General features: G+C 37.2%; 1 protein-coding gene across 5 annotated transcripts in view; it reads right to left on the bottom strand.

The window, feature by feature from the left end:
• Positions 1–9,141, bottom strand: part of MTCL1 (microtubule crosslinking factor 1) — a gene marked incomplete in the record, with an annotated part of 739,795 nt that overhangs the window by 325,263 nt on the left and 405,391 nt on the right.

Raw genomic sequence — 9,141 nt, forward strand, 5'->3', positions numbered from 1 at the left:
TTGTACAGACTCAAACACTTGCTAAACTGAGGTACACCATACCAACTAGTAGACCATTATCTGCTGCTTTGCATATGGTCTGATAGATAATTTACCATACTGGCTAAATAAAAATGTCCTATGGCGAAGCCATGCTGGTATATACTGAAATCTAATTTCAGCCACTCAGTCACCATATTACACAGTACTTTCAAAACATTTTTCCTGTTAACACAAGTAAGATGGTCGGGATGGTAATTATCCAATTAGGTTAAATGTTCTCCTTTTGGAATAGGTGTAAACAGCTTCCTTCCATATTGATGGCATAAAGCAAACTCTGAAATAGAAATTTAAGACAGGATGCTACAAATTTTTCATGAGAAAAAAAAAAATCATTTAATGTCAGGGAAAAACAAGAGCTCAATCAGGCAAACCAAGCGGGTAGAAACAACAAAACTGCAAAAAACTGAAATCCTTAAACCAGAATATATTCACTGGGGTATTACAATACTGTAAATGTGTCACTTTCCTACCTAAACGAACTAATGGCAAAGACTCATGGCTATTGATCTTTAGAAAAATTCTGGAGCTTACAACTTAAATGAAAACAAATTGATAAACATCTCTATCCTATACTTTAACTGGCTGTTTTTCTACTTTGCCACCTTCTAGCACTATAGGACATACTTCACCTGTTTTTCTGCATTACTGCTTCTTTACGATTTGCTACAACTTTACTATGCTAGCTGTCCCTGTGAGCTATTTTAAGCCTAGTCAGTTTATTCAAAGGTGAGAATCAAACCCTGTACCTTGTGTCTGTCAGGTAAACTCCTTAACCATTATGTCAACCCCAACACCTTATGCCAACTCTCCAGCACACCTATAGTAAAACGTTTCTTGTTTGTAAAAACTGTACATATTTAAGTTTGTGGTTACATTTTTGTATTATATTTGTCATATATTCCTTTGTGTTTTACCCTCATTACTTCTATATGATAAATACAGTAAATTTTGGGGAAAAAGTGGGAACAAAGGAAGTGGCCCAGGAAACAAGGGCATATTTAATAATAATAAAACAATAAAACTTTTTGCACTGCATGCTTACACCTGAGCTTGGATGAGTGTGCCATTCAAACAAATATTAAAATACAGGTATTATTTGAAATCAGCTATTTGGTTTGTGATTTAACAAATGTTGTGTGATCTAAATGCATGTATTTTTAATTCTAGAGTGAGCTGGGATAGGATTTTAAAGACAAAGCACAATGTGAAAGCTTGTACTGTTTTGTTTTATATTAAATAAGTCCTCATTTCCTAAACTATTTCCTTTGTTTGCCAAAAAAATGTCCATTTCAACCATGTGGCCATCCTACAATGTGAAAGCTTGAGAGACCGGCATGAAAAACAATGCATATTAAAAAAAAACTGAAGCAAAATGTAACAATTTCACTGGAACATTACGTTTATCAGATAACTTGAACAGCGATGATGCAAGTAGCTCGCTAGGACTGTACTTGGTTCATTTCCTTTTACATCCTTGAACTGCATCTACCACTTTAGGCTCCTTTGGTAACGGCTGTTCCATGTTCCTGTTAGCATAGCTTTTCATTACTAGTTCAGGACATCACTTGCATCTCCCTTGCATGCCAAATGTTCTTGATACCTTTTTCCATAGTTACATGTCACTCTATATTCAACTGCATATACATAGTCGGCCTTGGAAAACTGTTGAAACCATGCAAATGTGTTTTATACACAAATACTAACAGACTGCCAGCGCATAACCTTGGTGTGGAATACCCATTTATGTTGTACATTTAGTTGCATGTTGTAGGCAATAATGCTTGAGAAGGCGGGGGTTCCTTCCTAAAATCCTTGGCATTTACTTATCTTTCAGTAACCTATTTTTTCCAAACAACTGAGGCAATAAAACACTGCCTCTGTATTCTCCTTCTCATGTACAGTCTTAATATTCTTTCATCACATTGCCGAGACATCAGTACACACTTACCAGTTTTATAATACAATTGAAAGCACATAAACCCAGAATTATATTTTTCTATAATATTTCACAAAAGACTTGTCATAACCTGGGGAAAAACAATATAGGCATGTTATTTATCATAGCATTTTTTTCAACAAGCCTTAAGCTTTTGCATAAAAGAAATTCCATTCTGAGTATTTAATCACTGAGAAATTTAGAGACATGAAAATTTTATATAAAAAAACCCACACAACAGAAAAAAATATATAGGTGAGGGTTAAATCTGGTGAGGAAAACTTAAAGATAAATTATTATATAAAGCATTATATATATATATATATATATATATATATATATATATATATATATATATATATATATATATATATATTTTTTTTTTTTTTTTAATATGACACTTTATCCCCAAAGGGTTTAAATTTAAAAGCAATTTTTATATCATTAAGTAGCATAATACACTAAGGTTTAACTGACTGTTTTTAATTATGTATAAAAGATGTGGCAGTGACACTTGTTTTCTTTTGTTACTCCTTGAAGGCTTTTGCCGAAGTGTTAGAGTTTAAAGTTTACTGAGGGTTAGTAGCCTGTGTTTTTTTTTTATTTCAATAAAAAAATAATGCTTAGTTGCATCAATAACTATGTAAACACCACCAAACCTCTCTCAAAATGTACAACTTATAGCACAAATATCAATGACAGGCTTTTCAACAATGAAGGTTTTACCTGATGCCACTCAATACTTTGTAAATGATTTAATTTTGGAAATATTAGCATGCACACCAGATTGTTGCATATGTAATACAGACGAACATCTCTCTTTCTCTATAGACATATATATATATATATATATATATATATATATTACACAAACTTCTAAGGCATATGGACAAAAAACAACGCACAAACTCGGTAGTTTTTAGCGCTTTCATTCCTTAAATATCCTGGAACTTCATCAGAAAATACACACACACAGACATACATATTATATAATATATATAAATTGAGAAAGTAGACAGTTATAGATATGTATATATGTACACACCCACACATGTAAATTTATGTAAATATATTTATATGCACTGTCAGACTGAATTCTTTATGTGAATCAGTTTCAGTTACCTGCATGGCATTTACAAATATTGTATCTCACTGTTTATGCCACTTCCAGCAGTACACTGTTGCCTTAATTTGCGCTACTTTATTCTCTTGCAGCATCACATTAAAGAGAGAAGCCAGGAAAGAAGCCATCACTTCGATCCAAGCACACATGAGTGTACCTTAAAAAATCAGTGGTGGCATCTAGAAACTCCTGTAGAACAGAAGGTTATCAGCAGATGTCTCGTGTGTCAAAAAAGACTGTTCCTCCCAATAGGCAAGGACCATGTTGGTGTAGCTGTTGGAATTTTTTACGATTACAAATCCTGTTCCACTCATTCAGGGTCTTCCAAAACTGCATAAAGACAGATATAATCCACTATTCAGACCCATAGTGTCGGGTCAAGGATGGGTTACACATTCAATATCTAAATATGTTGAAAATAATCTGAGACCAATAGTTAGTACTTCATCCTGTGTTGAAGGACACAAAACAACTTTTGTCTGATATTGGTAGGAGATTTTGTAGTTCACTTGAACAACCTGACAACTGTTTACTGGTATCTATGGATATCAATTCACTTTTTACTGTAATACCGCACACATATGGGCTGGAGGCAGTAAAGACCTATTTAAGCATGCATAGCTCCTATGATACAAGACAAATAAGCTAAAAGATAGCACATACTTCCTAAAACAGAAATTTATTAAACATTAAAAATGGTAAAGTGCTTTTCATCTACTCAATAGCAGACATCATCAGACCACCATTTAATACAGAGAATCCTTTAAATACTAGTGTACACCAACAGTTACCGTCCCCAATCACAACTTCAAAAGGAAATGTTGTAAGCAAACTGTTAGTACAAAAAAATTGTTAAACATACATTACGCTAAAAATATATCATTTTTGACATATACATATAAAAATGAATAAATATAAAACCTATGCTGATTAAAAAGTGAAGTTAATTATTAGTTCATCTACTCAAAGCTTTTAACCTTAAAAGACTGTTAATGGCACATTGTTCATTAAGACCTGGTTTATAGTACGATTGTAATAATAATAATAACCATCTTAATTCAGCTTTTTCTAAAATTAAACTCCAGGGTCCACCCCTTGGTTGGTCATAAATCTGCTGAATGGCACAAAATTCAAACTTATGATCAACACATGCCTGTGTATGTTTCGCTAAAGCATTAGCTAAATTCCCCCTCCTTAAGGCATACAAATGTTCATAAACCCTTCCTTTTAGTGTTCTTGTGGTTTTTCCTATATAATACGCAGAAATTTTTTACAGTTAACTATGTATACCACCCCTTTTGATTTGCAATTCAATTTCTGATGAAAATAATACTTTTTACCATTAATTTCAACCTGTTCATCTTGATATATATACTTACAAAAAGGGCACATGCCACATTTTTTCATACCCCCCACTTTTTTCTTTCCTGTAACATCGTTCAATGAGATTTTTGATATTCCTCATGCTGTGCCACTAAGCTGGAGGTGTGGGTATCCTTGATGAATATGGATACTCCCCCTTCTTGTGCGTTTCGGTCCGTGTTCTGTGGCCGAAATGTGTGGTATGAGTTGTAGCCCAGTAGTGCTGGAGTGCTCTCTGGAGCCTTGAACCAGGTTTCAGTTACTGCACAGATGTCGAAGTTCTCCATACTTAGTAGTGCTTCGAGTGCATGCATTTTGAGATTTAAACTCCTGGCGTTGAGTAGCATAACACTAATTTTTTTACTTGTGCTGTTAACAGAGGTGGGTTTGAATTTTGAGCCTTGCCTAAAAAAGGCACTATGGGGGCAGCAAGAGCCTTGGCCAGTATAAAGCCAAGGGGTGACAGGTGCAAGCAGTCTCTTGCGAAGCAATGCGACTTGTCGAGTATGTCATCCCAGGCCGACAGACACTGGATCCCCTTTGAATGACACCAGAAGCTTAACCAGTTGTTGAAATTGATCATTTTTTCTTTATACTGAGGTATCATTCTTGGTGAAGGCAGGATGCTAGTCAGGGTCAGGGTCATACTCGCCTGGGCTACATGATCAGAGAGCTCTTCCATGTCTCTTTTCATGTAGTCCAGGGAGGTACGTCTCCGGTCATTCACACCAACATGAACAATGACAGAGTCATTTTTGTAATTGTTCTGGAGTGACCTGAGTGCTTGTGTTATGTGGCGGATTCTGGCTCCTGACAGGCAGCTAATGCTAACCTTTCTCCTTGTCCAGCCTAGTGAGTGGGGCGTCATTGTGTCGGACTGTTGAGTCACCTATTACTGGCGTGTTAGGTATGTTATTTCGCCTTAAGGGCTGCGATTGTGCGGCACATTGATTTTGTGTTTTATGTGTTGTCTGGTTTGTGATGGGAGGTATAGGTTTTGTGGGTGTCTGCTTTGGAGCTCTCTGATGCTTTTGCAGGTTTTTAGAGCCTCAGAGTATGACTTCATGTATTTATGTGTATTTTTTGCCAGTGCTGGTTTAGTAGGTCTATGTGAGGCTGGAAGTGTGGTGCAAGTGTTAACCTTCTCCTCATGACTGTCTGTTCCAGTCTTGGGTGGAGAGACCTTAGCCTCCAGTTTGGCTGTATAATTGCATCTCTCGTATATGTTGGTGTTTTGTGGTAGGAGGAGAGGGCTGTTTGTGTACATGAGGCAGTTGTAACACTGCCTCAGGATACCCAGACTCACCAGCTGGACTGTAGAGTACACCCGAAGTTGCTCTTTGGTCATGCCTGAATAGTAGGGTGAGCTGCTTGGTTGGTGAGGGCAGTCAAGTGTCGGGGTACATTAGTGCTTGCTATTAGGTCTGAGCAAGTGCTGGACTGTAGGATGCTTTTTGAGTGCTTAGGTTGAGAGTTAGGCTTGTTTCAAGTGAAAAACTGAAGAGGAGACTTAGTGGAGCCGGGAATAATTTAACCCTAGCTAACCGGTGCTGCCCGGCGCACAAACCCATGCAAACGTGGTTTTTAAACTACTAACTTCTGGGCTGGAACCACTCCTCCAGGGACAGATGGCTGCTCAAAGTTCCCCTCTCTCACAGGTGAAGAGAGAAACTTCCCTCTATCCAAGTAAGGTATGGGCAACTCAGACTTGTAACACAGCCCTGAATTCAGCACTAGCCTGAAAACTGGACTATACTAACTTAGAAAGGTGGGAAACAATTTGAAAGGATAAGGCAAATTAAAACAGCTTTAAATGACTACAAGCGATCAGAAAAGGCAATCGCACTTTAGTGTGTAGCCTACAACAGTTAAACAATTTAAACAAAAAACTTTTAAAAAGTGCAGGAAGTCAAATAAGTACAATATGCGAAAAAAACAAGCTTTTAAATCACAATAAGTGCTGGAAAATCAGCATTTAGGTGGAAAACAGTTAAGTACAGCTAGAAAATATAGAAAACTGATAATCATTCCAAAATCTCTCTTTTAAGCTAGAAGGCTTGTATCAGTTTAAGGCTTTCTAGTGTTTTCCAGTAGGTTAGTTACAGGAAAGATGGGAAACGAGCGCAGATGTGGTCTTTTAAACCAGAAAGTTGAGAGAGATGGACGACTTCCCGAATGATCAATAAACTACAATTCCTGGACCAAGAACCACTCCTCTTGTGGTAGACAGGCTACAGCAAGTTAAATCTATGAGGAAGGATAGGGCAAAACCATATATCAGCAATACATATGATATTTCTCCCCAACAGTTGAAAGAAAATTATACTGTTAAAAATCTACCCATTCACTTAGAATATGCTGGGAATGTTAGGTACATCATGTGACTGATAAAAACTGGTCCATTTTGCAATCAGACCCTGAGATAGCTAGAATTGTAGGCCAGAGGCCAAGGTATAGTTATAAAAATAAAAAGAATCTCAAAAGGTTACTTTGTCAACGAAAAAAGTCCAAGGAGATGGTTTATGGTCTTAACAAATGTGGGCAATGCAGTGTCTGTGATGTTTTGAGTGACAACAGGAGCTTCGTACATCCTATAACAAATCGGATGTATGAATTCAAAGTTAAGGCAAACTGTAAAACAAGGAACTTGGTATACCTGGCTGTGTGTTTAGCCTGCCCCTCCTTTTATGTTGGCATGGTCACTCGCTCACAGAGAGAGGGTCAGAGAGCACCAGGCTGCCATCAGAAATAATGAACCAGACAGAAGTGCTCTAGCCAAACATGCTATCTGTGCAGGAGGAATACATCACTTCAAAGTTATTGAATGTAATTTTCAAAACTCAAGGCTGAGTAACATGAAAAATAAACTGGAATTGAGAGAGTTGAAATGGATTATTGAGCTACAGGCAGAACAAGAACCAGGGCTCAATGATAAAACATCAATTAAGCCCCATCTAAAAACAATACATTTATAAAATCTGCTTATATTGTTCATGTTTTATTAAAAACTGTGTACCTGTTTTGTGTACATACCTGTTTTAATGATTTTTATTTCACTGATGGAATGTCAGTTTGTGTATTGCATTGTTGGGGTTAGCAAGCTGTAGTATGTTTTTGGCTAGATACCTATTAATATGCTGTCTCTAACTCGAATGCTGAATAGATGTAATCAATTAACAGCAACTTGGTAGAGCTTAGGAAGAATATAAAGTGGCTTTAGCTTATGTTGTTTCATTCATGGTGTGAAGAAGCATCTGTGATGTGAAAGCGCTAACTGTATTGAAGTTTTTTATATTATTTCTGCCGTGTTTCTCCCTCTGATTCATTTTACTGAAGAAAGTTTGTTTGTTGGTGTGAGAGGGAGTTAATTCAGAGTGGCTGCACTATTGACTTTCATTACTTTGATATGAAGACCCTGCCATTCTAGGAGACAACGTACCAAATCACTGTCCATATCCCTGTGAAAATATTAGTGTTCAAATTCTGTTGCATTAGTCAACATAAATACACCATAAATAGTAAATCTTTTGCAGACCAGGTTATTTAGAAGTGATGTAATAGCCGAGGTGCACATTTTATTTCTTATGAACTGTTGCTGAAATTTATTAAATGACTTGTTGGGGCTTGCATGGCTGAACTAGTCACAAATGGGGTTCAAAAAGGAGCTCTTGCCAGTGGACAGCAAAGCCAAGACTTAAATTATTTAACATCCTAGGGACCTGCACACCTACTTGGCATGAGAAAGTGAGGGTTTTCAGACTCCCAACCCTCCCACATGAAACCTACAAGGATTCATTTGCCCACATTTACATGGTGCAAACTGCAAAAGCTCAGATTTCGCAAACTATGTGGATAAACTGTCCTTCGATCACCACATAGCCACTATTGTGAAAAAGTCCATTTTCACTGTATAGCTTATTAGTAAGGGTATGGTTCTAGGTCCAGGGATGTCATCATTGCACCATATTTGGCACTTATTAGGCTGAACATGGATTATAATGTCCCCTCTGATATGCACTTTCCAAGCACGTAACACAGCTTGAATGACCACAATGCTTTCTCCCCAAGAAAATCACAGGTCTAAACCATAAAAACTGACATCTCAAAGCCTTGTCCCTCTTCTCAGTATCATATAGGCTACTGAGTGTAAATTTCTGCTTCGTATACAGCGGCTCAACAGTCCATGTCTTCTCTGATATAGTGCATATCAGCAAGTCCAGTGGTGAACAAACACCCATTTAAGAGAGATTTATATTTTCTGCAACATAAATAGAACATGTTGGAGGGACAGATATGTATCACACAGAATGTCGTTTTTTTGGAATTGTGTTTATCTCCACATAAAGCAAGGTACTACGCTTACCCTATTTAAACATAACCCGGATGAATGGATGGCGAAACCGCAAATTCACACCTAGTTTAACACTCTTGATCTTTATAGTTGGGGTTGCGTGCAAATGTTCTGACTGGCTCTGGGCTACTTGTATTCAAATTACAAGGGCTAATCATCATGGAAATGCAGACTAGGTTTCTAAAGATCCTCAATGGATTAATAGCCTAGTAAGCACCTATGAACCCATTTAGGGTGCAAGAAATTCGGGTGCCTGGCATGACAGAATGGAGCTTCTACTTGTCACTACATTCGGACAAAGGAAATGCCTGATATGCATGCTGTTTG

Source organism: Protopterus annectens, chromosome 3.part1 (genome assembly GCF_019279795.1).
Source record: "Protopterus annectens isolate FY-2018-M chromosome 3.part1, PAN1.0, whole genome shotgun sequence".
Classification (NCBI taxonomy): Eukaryota; Metazoa; Chordata; order Ceratodontiformes; family Protopteridae; genus Protopterus; species Protopterus annectens.